This window comes from Dermochelys coriacea, chromosome 8 (genome assembly GCF_009764565.3).
Source record: "Dermochelys coriacea isolate rDerCor1 chromosome 8, rDerCor1.pri.v4, whole genome shotgun sequence".
In the NCBI taxonomy this organism is placed as follows: domain Eukaryota; kingdom Metazoa; phylum Chordata; order Testudines; family Dermochelyidae; genus Dermochelys; species Dermochelys coriacea.
Genome location: NC_050075.1, coordinates 18,791,530 through 18,813,799, shown reverse-complemented (window position 1 = coordinate 18,813,799; position 22,270 = coordinate 18,791,530). Strand labels below are relative to the sequence as shown.

Here is a 22,270-nt window from a genome sequence, read left to right as displayed (position 1 = left end):
AAAGCAGTAAAATGCTTGGAAGGTGTTTTGAACACTTAGCAGGTTATTTCTGTAAGTATGCATGATTTTGCTATTAAGTTTACACTAATCATGCAAACTAGTAATTAGAACCGATTTTAAGAAAGACTCTCTCACTAGATACTGCCCTGGAGATTTTACAGGCTTATACAGTTTCTCATTGTCTATTTAACTCAGCTGTGCATTTCCAAGAAGGCAATTAAGAAAATAGATTTTAGTATTTTATTCGTTTGTGTATTTTTCACTGTTTCATTCCTTCACTTGAGCCTGTTTTCAGGTCTCAGCAGAAAAGCTCTGCAGCACTTGCTATTAAATCTAATGTTTGAACTTAATGCCCTGGATTTTAGTTGGACTGCTGCAAACTTTCCCCTTCCATAGGGAGACATCTCTCCTGGTGATTTATAATCTTATATGTGTGTGTGTGTGTGTGTGTGTGTGTGCGTGTGCGCCATGTGTGAACTACCAGGCAATTTTGTGAATTACCTACTATAATTCCAAACAGCCATGCAGGATTCAGAATTAACAGTGATATTAATTCTCTGTTTGGAACTGAAATATTTTTCACACATCCTATAAAAATGAAAGATTTGGAGGAAAAACTCTAAAGATGTTTGTCAGTGAATGTCTAATCAGCTAGAGTATTGCCCTGTAACTAGTGGAAAGTTGATGAGAGAGAGAAGAGACTAAGGGCCAAATCATGCTCCTAGGCCATGTCTACACTACAAGAGTACTCCGATATTACAGAAGTCAATTTTGTATAGAACAGATTGTATAAAGTTGAGTGCATGCGTCCACAGTAAGCCTATTAATTCAGCGGTGTGCATCCACAGTACCGTGGCAAGCGTCGACATTCCGAGCATTGCACTGTGGGTAGCTATCCCACAGTTTCCACAGTCCTCACTGCCCATTGGAATTCTGGGCTGAGCTCCCAATGCCTGATGGGGCCAAAAATTTCTCATGGGTGGTTATGGGTAAATGTCGTCAATCAACCCTCCCTCCCTCCGTGAAAGCAACAGCAAATAATCATTTTGCGCCCTTTTCTCTGGATTGCCCGAGCAGAGGCCATAGCACAGCAAGCACGGAGCCCGTTCAGCTCACTGCAGCAGTTATGACCATTGTAAACACCTCGCGCATTATTGTGCAGTTTATGCAGAACCAGCACCTGAAAAACCAGGTGAGGAGGTGATGGCAGCGCGGTGATGAGGACATGAACACAGATTTCTCTCAAACCGTGGTCCCCAGCAATTTGGAGATCATGGTGTTACTGGGACAGGCTTATGCTGTGGAATGCCAATTCTGGGCCCGGGAAACAAGCACAGAGTGGTGGGACCGCATAGTGTTGCAGGTTTGGGATGATTCCCAGTGGCTCCGAAACTTTTGCATGCGTAAGGGCACTTTCATGGAACTTTGTGACTTGCTTTCCCCTGTCCTGAAGCGCAAGAATACCAAGATGAGAGCAGCCCTCGCAGTTGAGAAGTGAGTGGCAATAGCCGTGTGGAAGCTTGCAACACCATTCAGCTACCAGTCAGTCAGTAATCAATTTGGAGAGGGCAAATCTACTGTGGGGGTTGCTGTGATGCAAGTAGCCAACACAATCATTGAGCTGCTGCAATCAAGGATAGTGACTCTGGGAAATGTGCAGGTCATTCTAGATGGCTTTGCTGCAATTGGATTCCCTAACTGTGGTGGGGCTATAAACAGAACGCATATCCCTATATTTGGACCGCACCACCAGGGCAGTCAGTACATAAACCACAAGGGGTACTTTTCAATGGTGCTGCAAGCACCGGTGGATCACAAGAGATGTTTCACAAACATCAATGTGGGATGGCCAGGAAAGGTTCATGACGCTCGCATCTTCAGGAACTCTGGTCTGTTTAAATGGCTGCAGGAAGGGATTTACTTCCCAGACCAGAAAATAACTGTTGGGGATGTTGAAATGCCTATAGTTATCCTTGGGGACCCAGCCTACCCCTAATGCCCTGGCTCATGAGGCTGTACACAGGCACCCTGGACAGTAGTAAGGAGCTGTTCAACTATAGGCTGAGCAAGTGCAGAATGGTGGTAGAGTGTGCATTTGGATGTTTAAAAGGTTGCTGGCGTAGTTTACTGACTCACTCAAACCTCAGCGAAACCAATACTCCCATTGTTATTGCTGCTTTCTGTGTGCTCCACAATCTCTGTGAGAGTAAGGGGGAGACGTTTATGGTGGGGTGGGAGGTTGAGGCAAAGCGCCTAGCCGCTGAATACGTGCAGACAGACACCAGGGCGGTTAGAAGAGCACAGCAGGAAGCACTGCGCATCAGAGAAGCTTTGAAAACCAGTTTCGTGACTGGCCAGGTACTGTGTGACACTTCTGTTTTGTTTCTCCTTGATGAAAACCCGCCCCCTTGGTTGTCTCTAAATTCCTTGTAACCCTTCCCCCTCCCCCCTTCGATCACAGTTTGCTTGCAAAGGAAATAAAGTCGCTATCATTTAAAAAACATGTATTCTTTATTAATTGATTATAAAAATAGGGAGATAACTCACAAGGTAGCCCGAGTGGGGTGTGGAAGGAAGGAAGGAAAAGGCCACTTCAAAACTTGTTGAATGACAGTCTTCTGTTGCTTGGGCTGTCCACTGGAGTGGAGTGGTTCGGTGCCTGGAGCCTTCCCTCTTCCCCCCACGTTCTTGGGCGTCTGTGTGAGGAAGCTGTGGAACTTGGAGAGGAGGGAGGGCGGTTAAACAGGGGCTGCAGTGGCAGTCTGTGATCCTGCTGCCATTCATGAACCTCCACCAGACGCCAGAGCATGTCCGTTTGATTCCGCAGTAGCCCCAGCGTTACATCATGCCTCCTCTGATCTTCCTGCCACCATCTCTCCTCACGTTTGTTGGCCGCTTTCCTGTACTCTCCTATTGTGTCCCTCCACACATTCTGCTGAGCTCTGTCAGTGCTGGACGACTGCATGAGCTCAGAGAACATTTCATTGCGTGTGCATTTTTTTTTTTCACTGCCTTATCTGAGATAGCCTTTGGGATGGAGGAGGGAGGCTGGAAACATTTGCAGCTGCTGCAGGAAAAAAAGGAAGTGAAGTCTTTAAAAAGATGCATTTTACAGAACAATGGCCGTACTCTTTCACGGTGAACAACACTATTCACATTACATAGCACATGTGATTTTGGTATAAGGTCACATTTTGCATCTTATATTGAGTGCCTGCGGCTTTGGTGTTAGAATCACACACGCAGTGCCGGGCAACAGATTTCGGCTTGCAGGTGGCCATGGTAAGCCATAGTCTTTTGGCTTCTGCACCTTTCATAACAACAGCGCCCTCCTCTCCCATACCAAGCAAAGCACATTGACTTGGCCATTTAGTGCTGTGGTTTTCCTGTTAAAGTGCAGCAGCAGAAATCAAAGTAAACCCCCCCCCATCCAATTCTCTGGGATGATCGCTTTACCCCTCACCCCACCGTGTGGCTGGTATCAGGGAAGATCCCTGGTAGCCAAACGCAAACAGCTCAGCGCCAATGCCCCCCACCACCTGGCTAACTATGGCGAGGATTTCTTTTTAGCCACAGGCAAACAGCCCAGTAGGAACGGCCACCTCTGAATGTCCTCTTAATTAAATTACCCTATTTCAACCAGGTTACCATGAACGATATCGCTCTCCTGAGGATAACACAGAGAGATAAAGAACGGATGTTGCTTGAATGCCAGCAAACACCGGGACTATACGCCTCCAGGCTTTGTCATGCAATGATACCAGGTTACTTGCTACTAGCATGGCATGGTAAAGTATCTCTCAACTTCATGAAAAAATTCGTACAGATACAGACAGACATCATCTTCCTTTCCAAATGCAAACAGATGGACATCATACCAAAAGGACTGAAGGTAAAAAAATCCATTACAATCTACATACCACACAGACTATGCTGACAGCTTGTGCCACACACTCTCAAAGAAACTGCGGAACCACCTGATCAACATCCTCTACAGCAAACAGGGAAAGATTAAGAATGAGCTCTCAAAACTGGATACTCTCATAAAAAAACAACCTTCCACACAAACTTCCTCGTGGCTGGACTTTACAAAAACTAGACAAGCCATTTACAACACACACTTTGCTTCTCTACAAAAGAAAAAGGACACTAAGCTATCTAAACTACTACATGCCACAAGGGGCCACAACAGTGGTTGCCTTAACCCACCCAGCAATATTGTTAATCTATCCAGCTGTACTCTTAGCCCAGCAGAAGAATCTGTCCTATCTCGGGGCCTCTCCTTCTTCCCCTCCACCCCCAGGAACATGATAGGATTCTAGGTCACCACAGAACTCTATTTTCGATGTCTCCGACTCAAGGAATATTTCCAACACACCTCTGAACAACATACTAACCCACAGAGACCTTCCTACCAACACTACAAAAAGAAGGATTCTGGGTGGACTCCTCCTGAAGGTCGAAACATCAGACTGGACTTCTACATAGATTGTTTCCACTGACGTACATGGACTGATATTGTGGAAAAGCAGCATCACTTGCCCCATAACCTCAGCCGTGCAGAACACAATGCCATCCACAGCCTCAGAAACAACTCTGACATCATAATCAAAAAGGCTGACAAAGGAGGTGCTGTCGTCATCATCATGAATAGTTCAGAATATGAACAAGAGGCTGCTAGGCAGCTCTCCAACACCACTTTCTGCAAGCCATTACGTCTGATCCCACTCAGGGTTACCAAAAGAAACTACACCATTTGCTCAAAAAACTCCCTGGAAAAAGCACAAGAACAAATCTGCACAGACACACCCCTGGAACCCCGACCTGGGGTATTCTATCTGCTACTCAAGATCCATAAACCTGGAAATCCTGGACGCCCCATCATCTCAGGCATTGGCACCCTGACAGCAGGATTGTCTGGCTATGTAGACTCCCTCCTCAGGCCCTACGCTACCAGCACTCCTAGCTATCTTCAAGACACCACTGACTTCCTGAGGAAACTAGAGTTCATCGGTGATCTTCCTGAAAACACCATCCTAGCCACTATGGATGTAGAAGCCCTCTACACCAACATTCCACACAAAGATGGACTACAAGCCGTCAGGAACAGTATCCCCGATACTGTCACGGCTAACCTGGTGGCTGAACTTTGTGACTTTGTCCTCACCCATAACTATTTCACATTTGGTGACAATGTATACCTTCAAATCAGCGGCACTGCTATGGGTACCCGCATGGCCCCACAGTATGCCAACATTTTTATGGCTGACTTAGAACAACGCTTCCTCAGCTCTCGTTCCCTAATGTCCCTATTCTACTTGTGCTACGTTGATGACATCTTCATCATCTGGACCCATGGAAAAGAAGCCCTTGAGGAATTCCACCATGATTTCAACAATTTCCATCCCACCATCAGCCTCAGCCTGGACCAGTCCACACAAGAAATCCACTTCCTGGACACAACGGTGCTAATAAGCGATGGTCACATAAACACCATCCTATACCGGAAACCTACTGACTGCTATACTTACCTACATGCCTCCAGCTTCCATCCAGACCACACCACATGATCCATTGTCTACAGCCAAGCTCTACGGTACAACCACATTTGCTCCAACCCCTCAGACAGAGACAAACACCTACAAGATCTCTATCAAGCGTTTTTACAACTACAATACCCAGCTGCTGAAGTGAAGAAACAGATTGACAGAGCCAGAAGAGCACCCAGAAGTTACCTACTACAGGACAGGCCCAACAAAGAAAATAACAGAACACTAGCCATCATCTTCAGCCCCCAACTAAAACCTCTCCAACGCATCCTCAAGGATCTACAACCTATCCTGAAGGACGACCCATCACTTTCACAGATTTTTGGTTGGGTTGGGAGGGTATTTCAGTCAGGGTGATAAAAAGATCATGGCTGTCGGGGAGAACGGTGTGCTGTGTGCTCTCCTCACGCGCCTCCTCCTCCTCATCTTCCCCATCCACAAAATCCTCAGGCATGGTGGAGAGTACCCCATCATCGGAGTCCACAGACAGGGGTGGGCTTGTGGTGGCAGCCCCCCCTAGAATTGCATGCAGCTCAGCGTAGAAGCAGCATGTCTGGAGCTCTGTCCTGGAGCATCCATTTGATTCTTTGGTTTTCTGGTACGCTTGTCTGAGCTCCTTAAGTTTCACGTGGCACTGTGTTGCGTCCCTGCTGTAGCCTCTGTCCCTCATGGCCTCGGAGATTTTTTGAAATGTTTTGACATTTCATTTTTTGGAACGTAGTTCTGATAGCATGGATTCCTCTCCCCATACAGCGATCAGATCCAGTACCTCCCGTTTGGTCCATGCTGGAGCTCTTTTTCGATTCTGAGACTGCATGGTCACCTGGAATGATGAGCTCACCTAGACAAACAGGAAATGAGATTCAAAAGTTCCCGGGGCTTTTCCTGTATACCTGGCCCGTGCATCTGAGTTCAGAGTGCTGTCCATAGCAGTCATAATGGTGCACTGTGGGATAGCTCCCAGAGGCCAATGCCTTCGAATTGTGTCCACACTAACCCTAATTTGAAACAGTGATGTCGATTTCAACGCTAATCCCCTCGTTGGGGAGGAGTACAGAAATTGGTTTTAAGAGCCCTTTATTTAAAAAAATGGCTTTGTTTTGTGGACGGGTACACGGTTAATTAGATTTAACACAGCTAAATCCAACATAAACTTGTAGTGTAGACCAGGCCTTAGTTACACTAGCATAAGGGCTCAATAATGCAAACACTACCATGGCATTACTCAAGGTAGAAGCATCACACTGAGTATCACATGTTTGCAGAGTCAGGCCTTAATAGTAGAAAAAGACTGTTGATTTCAGTGGCGCTATTCTACATTTAAACAGTCACATGAGGGTAACAGAGAACAGTTTAGCCCAATGGAAGTTTCAGATAAGTGCTTAAATAACACTGTTATCGGTGCTATAGAAAATCTTGAGTTTGACCGATAACAACAGGAGACTCAGTACTAAATTGACTTACCCAGTTTGTTTTAGAAATCAGAGATCACCTATTTTCATTCTATAATTTCTGATTCTTTCCATATGGGGAGCCAAGATTATAGGACATAGAGGTAGTGGTATGTTTGTACTTACTTTTTAATTAGGATCAAAACTTATCTAAAGATTCTTTGCGTAAATAATAATTTTCAAGTGAAATGATTTAAGGTGGAAGGTTTCAGTAATGATTTATTTGTGCTTTAGTTTGTTTTTTTGCTTTGTTGTTTTTACATTGAGTGATTTCAGTTTTCCTTTATATTTGACAATTGAATGCTGAGCTACAACAGTTAAACAGTTTGAAAATGTTTTTGCTCTCTTGTATAATCTGAGGTGCATCTAGGACATCTGTGTATGAATCCCCTTGATATCAAAGTCAGTACATAATCGTGCAGTTATATATGGTCATGAGTCTACTTGCTACCATACTATGTAAAAATAATAGCAATTTGTAAGGAATGTGAGTGTTGTTTAATATGGACTTTGATCCTGTGCAAGTAGTCCCATTGAAGCCAATGGGATTACTTCCATAAGGATTATTACATGTAATTTATATACAGTTTTTACCTACCCTGACATATATGGGATGACTAACTTTTGAACATTATGAAAATAGATGACATAAAGGATTATTAAAAACACATCAGTAGAAGCAAAGGCTGGCTTCTAAAATCAAACGCTACAAACTTGTCCACATCATTAAAGTGTGATATATCTTCATGTACATCATTCAAGTTTTCCAAACATGAAACTGAGCGTATGTCTTCACAGAGGAATTAACTCAGATGATTGGCACCTGGATTAACCTAGCTCTGGTGTGAGGAGCCACACTGCAAAGCCATACTTGAATTACTGTGTCCTTACTGCTGATGCACGTGCCTCTTTGTGTCACTAGGACTTCTGGGGCCATGTCCCAAAGTTCTTTTGTGCTGCAATAAGCTGAGCCACTATATGACTCTTTCCAGGGAATTTTGGGAGAACTTGAGGTGGTGGTGTGGAATTGTGCGAAGACACTGGAGGATGGTCTGCATAAGAACATAAGAATGGCCATAGTGGGTCAGACTAAAGGTCCATCTAGCCCAGTATCCTGTCTTCTGACAGTGGCCCATGCCAGGTGCCCCAGAGGGAATGAACAGAACAGGTAATCATCAAGTGATCCATTCCCTTTTGCCCATTTCCAGCTTCTGGCAAATAGAGGCTAGGGACACCATCCCTGCCCATCCTGGCTAATAGCCATTGATGGACCTATCTTCCATGAATTTATCTAGTTCTCTTTTGAACCCTGTTATAGTCTTGGCCTTCACTACATCTTCTAGCAAGGAGTTCCACAGGTTGACAGCACTTGAATGATTAGCCTGCACCCTCACTGCACAGTGGGTGGATTACCAGCCCAAGTGAAAATGACACCTGAGCTCTAGCCTTTGCCCCAGCTGGGCCAGCTAGCACCACCAAACTCATGTGAGAGGGTTTTGTGTGTGGATGGAGGAGGGTTATGAGTGGCATCCAAATAAGCATCTGAGTTAATTCTTCAGTGAAGACATAGCTTGAGGGTGTACAAATTATTCATGTGTGTGCCATACTATTGGAAAATGTCTGCTTGAGTCTCCTGGTGTTATTCTTTCACCGAAGAAAACCATTGAGGGAAAATGACATCAAACTAGATCTGAGAATTCAGGAGCTTTGATCAGTCTTGTTTTGGAAGGATTCCCCTTGAGCACCAAGGTCAAGTTACAGCAGGGAAGTTTAATACTTATTTACATTGGATCTTTCTTAATTACTGTAGGCAAAGGGGAAACCAGAGTGTGCACACCACAGGTAAAAGCAAAAAAGGAGAAATGTTTTAACTTGATATATTAAGCAATGTGGGCAAGAACTTCTGGGAAATTATGGAATGAAAGCAGAGCCATTGGAAGATTTCTTAATAAGACAAAACAACCTTCTTGGTGCCCATTCATCTATAACTATTCAGCTAATCTAAGCCAGTGTCCAAGGACTCAAGTTACCAAGTTCTTCCTTTAGTAGCATGAAAATCCAAACAAAGAAATAAGTGATGTATGCTTATGGCTTTGATGGAGACAATGCACTTCCCTCTCTGTGGACCTAATTAAAGGAACATCACAGTGACACCTTCCCTCCCACCCCACCCGTACTCCATTTGTAGCATGATTCATCCAGTGAAAGTAGGGCTAGAGATGAAAATACCAGCCTGCCAGCCCACAGAATGGAAGGGCCAGAATTGAAGGGGACATGCACACATTAATATAGGCATGAGAAATATAATAATCCACTGCTACTTATTTCACTGGACTTTAGTGTAGGGAGAAGGCCATGGAGAATTTTTCTTTGCTTGAGACAGCAGCAGGAATATTTTTTAGCCCTATTATTTTGTCTGTTTAAAGGAACTCAGAACAACTGCTATGGAAGAAGTGCCCTCTAAAGATTTCTTCCGTTGGGATTCTCTAAAGGAAACATTTAGTCCCTGGCTTCCTGAAGACCAGTCTGCTCCTGCATTGTTCTACCACTGTGAGATTTTCAATAGACAACCAGATCTAGCTCTTTCACCATAGGTCATGTGAGGTTACTGGGAATAACTAAATTCACCAAAGGGTGACCATGCTGGTGCATTCTCTTTTATTATTCAATCAAAATAAAAATAATAAGTACACATACAGTGCTGTTTCTTAAACTGCTTACAAAGATGTATCTCATTAACTAAATTTTTACAGAAGGGGAAACTGAGTAACAGAGAGTTTAAATGACTTGACTTACCCTAGGCCACAAGATAAGTCAATAGCTGAGCTGGAACTTGAACACAGAGGTGAGATCCTCACCCCCATTCTGGCTCCTTTACAGCAGGTAAAAGAGCTGGGATGGCATACGGGGGCTCTGAAAACTCTGGTTCTAGCTCCAGGGGAAGATTCCCATGGTGCAGGCACTGTGGGAGACAGCCATAATGCTGCCTACCAAGAACTCCCTTGCAAACCCTGGCATAGTGGGTATGCCAGGGGTGGGGCTGCGGATGGAAGGGTATATCAGGCCTGGATGTACTGCAGAATTTCCAGGCAGCACTTCCACCCTAGGGCAGCCCTGGGAGGCTGCTGTAATTTAGATGCCTTAATTTAGACTGCCCTGAGGTTTAAGGGCCTCTCCAATCTCTGGAGTAGGTCAGGAGCAGGAGGGCACAAAAGTTGCTTAAAGCCCCTCAGCCCTTCCCCATGATATGAAAGTTCTGTGCTGAGTCATTTAGGAAATACCACTTCTTAAAGTAACACTGACAAATGGGTTGGTCAAATTGTGGGCATTTAGATACCAACCCTGCTCACAGCTCAACCCATAACCAAGGGTAGCCTGGTCTTTGCAGGCACACTTGCAATATTCCCATATAAAAATATAATGGGCTCCAAACTAGCCACTTTCTGTGGTGTTCAGGAAAGTGGTATAAGCTCTATAGTAATCTGTACTCAAACGTCTCTCTGCTGTTCAGCAGTACAGAGCAGTAGATAAGAGTAGAAGCAGGGGACTTGTGTTCTATTCCTGACTCTGCCAATGGCTCACTGTGTGACCTCGGCTAAGTCACGTTAACTGCTCTCTCTATCTCAGTTTCCCTATCCATAAAATAGGAATAATGATCCGTTACCTTCCTTTGTAAAGTGCTGTGAGATATGCAAATGAAAAGAGCTAATTAGCATTATTAGTAGTTAGAGACTAACAAGGATCTAAATTGTAATATAAAATAATACTATAGACAAGGTGGGACCATGGCATCAGTCTTTCAGTCAGATCTGGGAGGAGCTGGCATACGTACTGAAACACACAAGCTCCCTTCTCAGATATTCAGCTGCCAAATGCTGCACAGAGGTCTTTCTCAATGATCTGCTGGAGTACTCAATGCTAACACCAATGTTACAGAATGGTTTATAGGCAAGATTTGGACACTCATCTAACCATAATAGCAAAGCATCCAATGATGTAAATGTATCTGGTTCTCCAGCTCTTCCATGCTATGGACCACTTCAGAGGAGAATGATTCCCCACCACTGATCATTTAGTTCCTCATCCAATCTCCCATTCGCTCATTGTCTGGTGTTTTAAACACTTTGTTCTGCAGAGCACAGGAAAGGGATTTGTGCACCACTGGTGGTTCACAGGCAGCAGTTAGTATAATTCCTTTGTTTTTAGTTTGCTTGGCTGAGAGCAAATGGGGACGTGTGAGGAATTCTCTCACCAAAATATCTTTCAAGACTGACTAAACCACCTGCACATGTGAACAGACTATTAAACTCTGCCCTCATCAAGGATTTATCTTTTATTCTTACAAGAATCCCCACTGAAGCCAATGTATGCACAGTTCCAAATAATTTAAAAGTTTGCTTTCTTTCATTTTAATAGTTATATGATACCAAAATAGTATGGGGGCCTATCAGTGTGGCCTACTGGACAGAGCACTGCACTGTACTGGGGCTCAGAAGAGGTAGGTTCTGTTCTTGGCTCCACCGCTGGCCTGCTGGGTGACCACAGACAAAACGCTTCCCCTCTCTATGCCTCAGTTTCCCCATCTGTAAAATGGAAATAAGGAAACTGACTTCCTTTGGAAAGGACTTTGAGATCTACACGGTATTATTATTTTATTTATTTGCATATTTTGTTTTTGCAAAGGGTTTACAACATGTTGAGAGAACTAAACTACTAGAGAACTTTCCGTTAAAATGTGCCATTCCCAGTGCATGACAAGCCTTCATCCTCCCCTGCTGACTGGAACTCAACATATTTCCGCTATAGCCTAGCATCAGCTAGCTATTCTTTATTCCACTTCCTTCAATGATTCTGTGTTCCTTGTGCACCCAAATGTCACATGGGCACGATGATGAGATTTAGGTGAGCAAAGAATGCAGAAAAAGGCAGAGAGGAACTTTTACACTGGGGAAAACCTGAAACTCAAGAACGGTGGTAATGAAAGAGACGAGTTAGCCAGTTGTTTCCTGCATTGCTTTTGAATTGTTTTCAGATAGTTGTTTAAGAGTTTATTTTCTCATGCACAGTTTCTTCTTCTGTTTCATCCTGCTCTAAAGTCACAATCCTGCATTTGGGACATCTCCATCATTGGCCATGGACAGTAATGGAATGTCATCAGTGCAGCATTTCGGTGGAGATGTGAGATTATCTTATATGAATATTCACTGACTGATCAAATAGGAAGAGAAGATGGGTCCGAAGAAAAAGAACAAATGGAATATCTTAGACTGTAAACGCTGCAAGAAAAAATGACACATCAGTGACCAATGGATGGAAGTGTTTGAAAGTTCCTCTTTAAGTGTTTCTTTTATAAGACTCTTTGAGGCGCTGAGTGCCTCTTTGACAACACACTCAGTATCAGGCCAACAATTGGTATATTCAGTATAGTGTCTCCTTTATAGATTAGTACTGTGTACAAAGTTTTTATCAGCAGATTCAGAGTCACGACTCTTGGTTTCTATTCCTTATCTGCTAGCAAAGTGCTGTGATATTTACCCATCCACAAAAATTAGTTATAATTATAAATCCAACTTAACCTGCATGATATGAGAACTCTAATTAGAAAAGTGTGCAGTAAATAACAATAAATGTTAAATTGAGTGAGGTTTGTAAAACACTTTGAGAACCTCCAAAGGTCTTCCAGAACTGCAAGATATTGTTATTTCAGTGAGCAAATCTCCATCTCTAAAGCAATTTTACATCAAACACATTTTGCTTTAATTTTTGTCACAAGAGTAAAGATTTGTACAGACACGAAAATTTATTTTTTATATTCTGGCAGGAGGAAGTGAATTCACCACTTAAACATGATATGAAGACTAAAAACACCTTTAAAACATATATGTGGCACTTCCATTAAATGTAAGAAGAGATGTTCATTGCTGTCCAGAAATATCAGTCCCCCTTCACATTCAGGCATGCTGTCCAAAACTTTGCACTTTTCAGTTTTTAAGAGGCAGTTAACTAGTTAATCCTTAAGACCCTAGCTCAGTAAAGCACTTATGCGTGTGCTTAACTTCATATGTGTAAGTCCATCCCTATTCAGCAAGACACAAACTTAAGTCCCTCTTATTTTAATGTTAAGCACATATTTACCATAAGTGCTTGCTAAAATACCAGTGTTAGCTATTCTTATCCCTGTTTTGAACCTCGGTTAGACCTGCATAAAAAAACTGTTTGCAAATATTAATTCCAATGCAAAACAGCTGGTAGAGTCAACTACATTCATGTCCTGTTTTAGTCATTGAATTGTCCTAGGGTATTCACTATTAATTATTTGCCATTCATTCTTTGTTGCGGGAGGGTTAGATGGTACTGCAGGGATGGTACGTTGTTATAATAAATGTATTTTAAAATAGCATCAAGCTTGTCCAGAGCTCCTTTATTTATTAATTTTTGCACATGTTGTACAAATTGAATTAAATACAATTTTACCATAAACGAAACATATCTTTTGGTGTTCTAAAACAACTGGGTATGATTTTAACATTAATAATAACAGTGCTTGGCACTTCTATAGTGCTTTCTACACAAGGGTGCCAAAGGCATTACAAACCTAATAAATGAAGATCAGTCACAAACCTTTGAATTGGAAAAGTATTTTATCCTTTTCTCCAGATGGGGAAACAAACACAGGTCTGTCTAGCTGGACAGTGATGAGTGGCAAGCCAGGTGTAAAGCTGCAGTGCATTAGTGTGCTGTGCACTAACTAAGAGAGTACATCAAAGTATGCTAAGGAATTTGACACTGTGGCAGGAGAGTCCACACGGATGGTTAGTGTGTAGCACGCTAGTACACTATAGCTTTGCACCCTGCATTGCCGAGCACTAACTGTTCATCTAGACAAGGCCAAAAAGAGGCAAAGTGACTTCAAAGTCACATTGCAGGTATAGGCAGACTCAGGAACAGAACCCAGATTTCCCAACTCCCAGTTACATTCTACAACCATTAGACGTGTTTCTTCTCCATAACTTAGCTGAACAAAAAAAGTTTTTTGCTCAGTTTTTTTTTTCTGTGCCCAACTTTCTGATCCCAATTTTAAAATGGAGATACCTCATCAGGATATTCAAAGCCAGCAGCTGGAAAGTGGAATCCTCACATGGTAGTTATGTTATATGCCTGAGATAATTTCAGCATCCAAATGTGGATTTTGATATGCTTGTATGGTACCCATATTTGAAAAATGGGCTCATGGCCTGAATAATATACTTAAGTAATGCTGGGGTACTCTCAAAAAGTTTGAAAATTGGTTTGAGTTCAGTTTGAATTTTGGTTGAATTTCTGTTTTTGTTTTATTCCAACAAGTTTGGCCATTCTTATATATAATGCTGGGATCTTTGGAGTGTCTGTATGACACATTGGGGGTGGATATGAATATGCAAGCTATATAAGTACATTCAGTTTCACTTTATTCACAGGCATTTCCAGCTTTGAGACATATTTGTTCAAACTAGCCTGGAATATACTTGAACTGAGAAGCTAAAAGTGAAAGATCATATACAGTATCTGAATTGCTGCCCAGGCTTAGATATAATATTCTATTCTCTGCTGTACTGGAGCATCATGTAACATTATTTACAGAGGATATAGCAAAACCAATACATTATAGTAGCCTCTTTGATTGTTAAAAGAACACGCTTAAGACTGATCATTTTAAAAGTTTAATTTAAAGAATCATTGCTACACTCAAGCAAAGTTTTAAAAGATGTATGTTTTTTTCATTAAGCTGTCATCTATTTTTCTGTATTTTCTTTATCACTGCTGATTACTATTAGAACTGATTGAATTTTTAGTTACAAGTAAGTTATCTGATGAATGTACTCCTTTTTACTCTTTTGTAAACTGGTTTTGAACAGTCTTGATATCTGTAGATGTGTTTGTTACTCACTCAGTAGTTTGGACAAATAATTCTTAGCTGTGGTTAAGGCTGTGAGTTTGTCATGGAGATCACAGAAGTCACAAAGTAAAGTGCAGCGTGAGCTATAAGCATGAAGAGGGCAATCTCAGATTGAATCTGGAAATTAACTGGGAATTGTCAGCTTTGGGGGTGATGTCTTTGTGCTTCTGTGTACATGTGAGAAGTCTCTTAGCATGTGCTTGATTCATGGTTGCTTGGACTTGTAAGGTTATAGAAACAGCATCAACATTTAGCAATGGCAGATATTACAGATGGGCCTGACCCAAAAATCCTGAGCTCTAGGAATGGCTGGATCCAGATCTGAACTTTTCAGGCGATCCCTCTCTCTAAATGAGTCAAAGGAAAATCATGGATCCAAATACTTCAGAATGTTTGGAACATTTAGGGACTATGCTGAACTCTGCACCTCAGGCCATCTCTAGTGGATATGTTGTAGTTCAGGTAAAACACACAAAGCCAATAGAGACAGCATAACTCCCACTAGAATAGGATGTATCTATAATTTTCCAGAGTCCCCACCAGACTCCTGACTGGGAATTCATAAAAACAAAGAAAAGATTGCCTGCCTTGGAGAATCCGTCCAGATTTCACATGAAGCTCGGTTCATGCTAGGACATGACCTTGGGATTTTAGTCAGTGCTGTGAATATGCTTATGCAGAGTGGACATGATCCATAAAGTTCATTGCTTTTGTGCCTCACGAACAAATCTGAGTGTCTCTTGCTTTAAAGAACACCCCAGTAACCTGGCTTGATCTTGCAAACTCTTACTCACCTGAATGGGTGGCCTTAACTCTCACAAAGCGTTTAAACAGAGTGACTGCATAGGGTAGCCTCCTAGTAAGCTACCTAGGTAGCACATAAGTAAGAATTTGCAGGAACAGGCCTATAGTCTATAGCCATTTGAACAAAATTATGAAGATGGGGGAGAAATAACCCAGTGTATTGTGGGTAAATTGCTGAATGCCCAGAAAAGCTGGCTGATGGCTCATCTGGCAGCAACAAACATGTCCACTCACAGAAAGGCTTCCCACATCTGGTGTACCCAAAGTCAAGACAATCATCTAGAAATATAATAAGCATATAATAGGCTTTTCTCTCTGCTACACAAACAGTAAGAAAAAGTGCCCAGTTATAATGCAGCCTCTGGAACCTTGCCATACTTAATGTTAGCTGCTCTCACATGCAGATGTTAAGAGAGAAACAAATGTTTCAAACATGACTCATGTATGAGAGAACAGTAAGTGCCGTGGGGGTGCAAAGGAAAGTCCTGAATCACAGCTGCAGAAAGGAAAACAAAGGATTTACTATACAATTACCATAGTGTATTATCTGAGGCTAAATCTCATCAGATAACATCTCTGGCTTCTATATTATGCCATTATCATGGCTGCATCTGCTAGCTTCAGTGCTGTATGTTTGTCAACGCTTTTATCAAAAATGCCTGCTCTGCTGGGAGCTGGGGTTTGTAAATATTGTAACTGGAGAGAAACTTGATGTGCAAAAGTCTGGATTCATCCAAGTTGCTCAGATACCATGCTGATGGGCACAACATTAGAACACAGAATAGAACAGAGGGAAATGTGGATATATATTTTTCTATTCTGTAACAGTGAAATGAAAGGCAGCATTGGGCTAGTTCTTTTTCCATACTAGGACCATTCAGGAACCCTGCTCCCATCTAGCTGGGATCTAGCCAGGATTTCTGTCCCACTGAGCAATATAGCAAAGGAACCAACTTAGAACCCCTGGTCTACTGGTTGCAGAATGTGATTGTCATCAGAATTCATAGATTCTAATCCCAGCTCTGGCACTAACTTGCTGAATGACTTTGGGAAAGTCACTGAAACTCTCTAGGATAAATTCATCCCTGGAGTAACTCTACTGAATTCGATACAAGAATTCTCTGTGTGCCTCAGGTAGTGAACAAGCGTGTTATGAGGCTTAATTTAATCCTTGTACGTGCCATTGAGATGCCCATATGAAAGGAGCTATACAGCTGCAAAATTATTAGTATTCTTTGTTGTTCATCTCCTGTCAAAATTTAAAGGAGAGTGTTCGGGATAATTATTGCATTTCAATATTGAAAGGAAACCAGCAACCTGTAAAAGTGGAATTGTGAGTTGATAAAGATTACAATGAAAGATTATTGGAGCTACATAATCATATGAGAATTATGTTGTATGGGCCAATATTGTGCTTGGCAGTGGACATGACACATAACAAGATCCTGGTGTTATTCCTCTGATTCTAGCAGAGTTACAACATCATAAAAATGTAGTAACACAGTGGTGAATCAGGTCCATGATCTTTGTCTCAGATCTTAATGTGTAAACAGACAACACTAACCAGCTGTATTGGTAGAATCAGAGAAAGGTTTTATCTCAGCTCGGCCAAGTAATGACTCAAGCAGGGATGGGTACATGAAGAACATGCTATAAATATTTAAGGCTTTAATCACCAAGAAGGGAGATAAATTATTTAAATTAGTGGAAGAATCTTCCAAGGGAAGTGTGGAACCCTATCACTTGACACATTTACAATTAGACTGTAAAAAGCACTAGAAAATGTGTAATAAAGGGCAGTCCAGAATTGGCAGAATGGACTAGCTGACATAATAGTAGAGCTGATAGAAAAATTTCCATTAGAACAGTTTTGTGACAGAAAATGGCTTTTTGAATACATTGAAATGTTTTCACTTGTATCAGTTTTTTTTCCAGGGAAAATAATAATTTCCCAATCAACTCTACTCAGCAGGGCTTTGTCATTTTAATCTGTATGTTAATGTTCATTTGAAAGGATACTAAACTAAAAGAAACACTTTGGAGGTACATGCAGGCTACACCAAAGTAAATCTGGTGTAATGTCACTAAAATCAATGGAGTTACTCCAGACTTACAGTGTGGTTACTGAGATTGTACTCTGACCCCGGGACTCCTTTAAATATATGCACAGAATTCCTCATTAACACTATTGGGAAATATGCATGCACATTAAGAACATGTACATTGGCCAAACTGGACAGTCTCTACGCGAAAGAATAAATGGACACAAATCTAACATCAGGAATTATAACATTCAAAAACCAGTAGGAGAACACATACAATCTCCCTGGACACTCAATAATAGACTTAAAAGTGGCAGTTCTTGAACAAAAAAAACCTTCACAATCTGACTCCAAGAAACTGCAGAACTGGAATTAATTTGCAAACTGGACACCATCAAATTAAGTCTGAATAAATACTGGGAGTGGATGGGTCACTACAAAAACCAATTTCCCCCTGCTGATACTCACACTTTCTTGTCAACTGTTTGAAATGGGCCACCTTGTATACATTGGCCTCATTAGTACTATAAAAGTGATTTTTCACCCCTTTTTGTCAACTGTTGAGAATAGCCCACTTCCACCTTAATTGAATTGGCTCTTTAGCACTTACCCCCCACTTGGTAAGGCAACTCCCATCTTTTCATATGCTGTGTATTTATACTTCCCTTCTGTATGTTCCACTCCATGCATCTGATGAAGTGGGTTTTTTACCCACAAAAGTTTATGCCCAAATAAATTTGTTAGTCTCTAAGGTGCCACAAGGACTCCTCATTGTTTTTATCAAGAACATAGTAGCTGACCTCCCCTTTGTTTATCCTAACTCTTTATTTACTTTGTTTATTATGATGAATCTGGTATTTTTGGTATATTTGTTGTACTTGGAAAAATAATAATATTTATATAAAAAACCCATAATAGTTGGCAGACAATCCTGTTGACTCATTTTGAGAAACTTTACTGAGAAACCCTAGCGTGGCTTCTTTGTTTGTTTGTTTGTTTTTCCACTGCTGCTGGTATCAAGCATTAGTTGCTCTAGTAATACTTACAACTTGAATGTCTTCCATCTTAACTTGCCAGCTTGACCTCAGCTGATAACCATTTGTCTTTCTAAACAATTACTCCGGTGAATTGCTTTGATTGTGGAGCAGCCATTATTTAAATATTTATGGCCATATCGCTGCAGAACTGAACAGAAAAAACTAAAAGACAGTTTAATAAATGGATAAAAATCAATTAGATAAATGTATGTTAGAAAATAAACATTTATTTTAAGCCATTTGAACAATCACAGGCATTGGTATGCTAGGACTTCTCCACATGAATGAAAGCCTTGAGTACAAACAGGGAGGAGATTGTTTTTTGTGTGCCCCATTTGAGAACCAGAGTGTACAAAACAGTAGCTTAGTGCCACAGCCTTTCACTCCTCCGATGCCTCATCAGTGGCAAGAGGGAAAGAGAACACTTGTATCCACATCATCATCTTCTCTTCTAAGCATAGGCAGGCTTCTGAGTTTAAGAGAAAGCTTTGGTATTGCTCACAAAGGGAGATCAGAATAAATAAAATAGATACAACCCGTAGTGTTGGCAGCTGAGTCCAATCAATGTGTGTGCCTGCTGCTCATAGTTACCAATACTGGATCCATTAGGAGCTCTGTGTTAGATGTAGCAAACCTTTATTTCTGCCTTCAGTTTAGATTTATACTGCAATGAATTAAAACAGAATTGTGTCTGTGTTCACACTTGAGAATTAAATGTCTGTGACCAGATTATACACAGTACAATTAGATAGCAAGGAAAGATGGGGGACAGGTTCTGATCTCTGCTGCACTGGGGTAAGTCGGGAGTAGCTCCACTTTGATTTACCCTGAGCCAGGTAATGGAGATCAGTATCAGGCCCATTAACTTTACTTGCAGTGGGAGTTGACCAAAAGCATAATACTGTTCATACACCAGGAGCCTTGCAGATCTTTTAGGCTCAAAATTCTGAAATACTTGTACCTTACACACTTGTATTCATGCACTGGGGGTTGTGTGTATAATTCAAGCTTGTGCAAAAGTGTGCGCACACCTTCTGCATATGTGGGACTTACTATAGGACAGTCCCCACCTACCCCGAGTATTCATCCATTTCAGTGCTTTGATAATAGTTGATCTGAAGGAGGTCATACAAATCATATGTTTCAGTACATAGCATGGATTAATTTCACACTATCACCCTCTTAATGAAGTTAATTACTTTAGCCCTGAGTTCACTTTTGTTTTATTGATGTTGAATGTTCCTGTTGTCTTTTGCTCAGTTTATAAAATGCCCTATGGTAAGTTAAGTAAAGGTACTGTGAAGTAAATAGGTTTCAGAGTAGCAGCCATGTTAGTCTGTGTTCGCAAAAAGAAAAGGAGTACTTGTGGCACCTTAGAGACTAACAAATTTATTTGAGCATAAGCTTTCGTGAGCATCCGATGAAATGAGCTATAGTTCACGATAGCTTATGCTCAAATAAATTTGTTAGTCTCTAAGGTGCCACAAGTACTCCTTTTCTTTTTGTGAAGTAAATAGTGCACCCAATGGGATGGATTTTTTAGTACAGAACTAAATATAATTTTAAATATAAAGATATACTAACTAATAAACCCCTTCCTGAGATAGAATAATTATGTCCTAATAACCCAGGTGATAGAGACACTCAAACTAAAAATTCACTCAAAGACCAAAATTTAACATACCTTACAAAGTAAGGGCCAGATTTGTTATTGGACTTGTTATTCCCATAAATGAACAGTTATTTGCACTGAGAGTCTAGTGGCTCAGTAGGACTTTTCTTGTGAGTAACAAGTCACCATTTGTTTTTACCCGTGAAAGCTTATGCCCAAATAAAACTGTTAGTCTTTAAGATGCCACTGGACTCCTCGTTTTTGTGAATACAGACTAACACACCTACCCCTCTGATAACTCACCAGTTGGAGTGCCGGAGTTCAAAATATTTGTGGCTTCCCAGTCCATCTTGTACCTTTACTATTCCTGTGTCTATTCCTGTTCTAAAATCACGTGTAACCCTTGCACTGGCATTTTCAGAAGCACCAGCTAAAAAGCTAGAGTGGTGTACAACACTGGGGATGCTTAAGCACTTCCTTTTTGAGGTGATTTAAAGCTTAGCTCAAAGGTGCCTTTAAGCTAGAAGTTTTAGTTTTTAGGGGTCTTTAAGATGAAAGCTCAGTGAGAAGCACCTTAAAACTAAGATTTTCACGTTAAGGGCACCTCTAGGCTATGCTTTTAGCTTCTGAAATGTTTTGAAGTGATGCATGTAAAAATAAAAAAAGGACACTTCCCTCTATGTTCCAGTCAGAACATTTCTGTACAGATAAATCAAGCTCAGGCTTGGCTTGTATTGTAGAACTCACTGGGATTGTAGGACTAAATAAGCCAGGTATGAAGAAAACCAGCTGAGTAATTTTTTGGCAGAATTTGTCACTTTATCAGGTAAATGCAAAGCACACGAGTGACAGGGTACTTGAGCCTTGACAAATGAAGGTTTACTTCAGTTCAGCTTCCCCAACACATTGCACAGCTACTTGGAGGTCAGACTATAAGAATGGCTGCACGGAATGCTTTGGGGAACACGGATCCACAGCCAAGATCACTGGACTGGATTCAACCCTAAGCTTCGGGAGTTTTCTGTTCATTCTTTTTTAGTTAAGTTAACTTTAGTTCATTGTTATAAACCATGAGCCAGTTCTTGTTTACACCACTCTGCCAGTGTAAAAGGGTCTTAAATTTGGCATAAATATAACACCCTCCCACCCTAACGCTTTGCTGACTGTAACTATGTTCATTTTTCTGCTCACTCATTCTAATGGTTTACAGCCTGAATCTGATCTTGCAGACAGCAGTAGGAATCATGAGAAACTCCACTGTGTAGTCAGTGAAGTTACACTGGTGTAAAACCCATGTAAATTAAATCCAGTCTGTATTAGTAGTACAGTATGTTATGCACAATATGTGTATTGTATCTAAGGTTGTATAAATAGGCAAGTATTGTATATTGTTTGATTTGAAAAATAATGTATAATTCTATAAAGAAGAACCATTATTTCAAGGGACATGGAGTAAAGCATGGAGTTTAGGTTGAGCTCTCAATATTAATTGTATTTCCTAACTTCCCTGCTTTATATCTCCCACACTCAATGTCACATTAATTCTATTTTTCCCTGGAACATATAAGAAACCTTCTGATCTAAATTCTCCCATATATCAGAATTCGCACCAAATACAGGTACCTAACTTGGGGATCTGTTCTTTCCATTACATTAATGGAAGTTAATTGTGTGAAGAAACAGCCCTTTAGGTTGTTGCTAGGTGAAAAGTAGTGAATTTCTCATTCAAAATATTAGGGATGAGGTGAGATTGAAACAACGGATATAAAACCCTTAGTCCCCTCACACTGAATTTAGAGCCCATTTCTTTAAATATTATTTTTATTATTATTCAGAGAT

At 41.2% G+C, this 22,270-nt stretch overlaps 1 protein-coding gene across 3 annotated transcripts in view; it reads left to right on the top strand.

Annotated features, from left to right (window-relative positions):
* Nucleotides 1–22,270, top strand: part of PPP2R2B (protein phosphatase 2 regulatory subunit Bbeta) — a 253,503-nt gene that overhangs the window by 17,174 nt on the left and 214,059 nt on the right. The window lies entirely within an intron of this gene.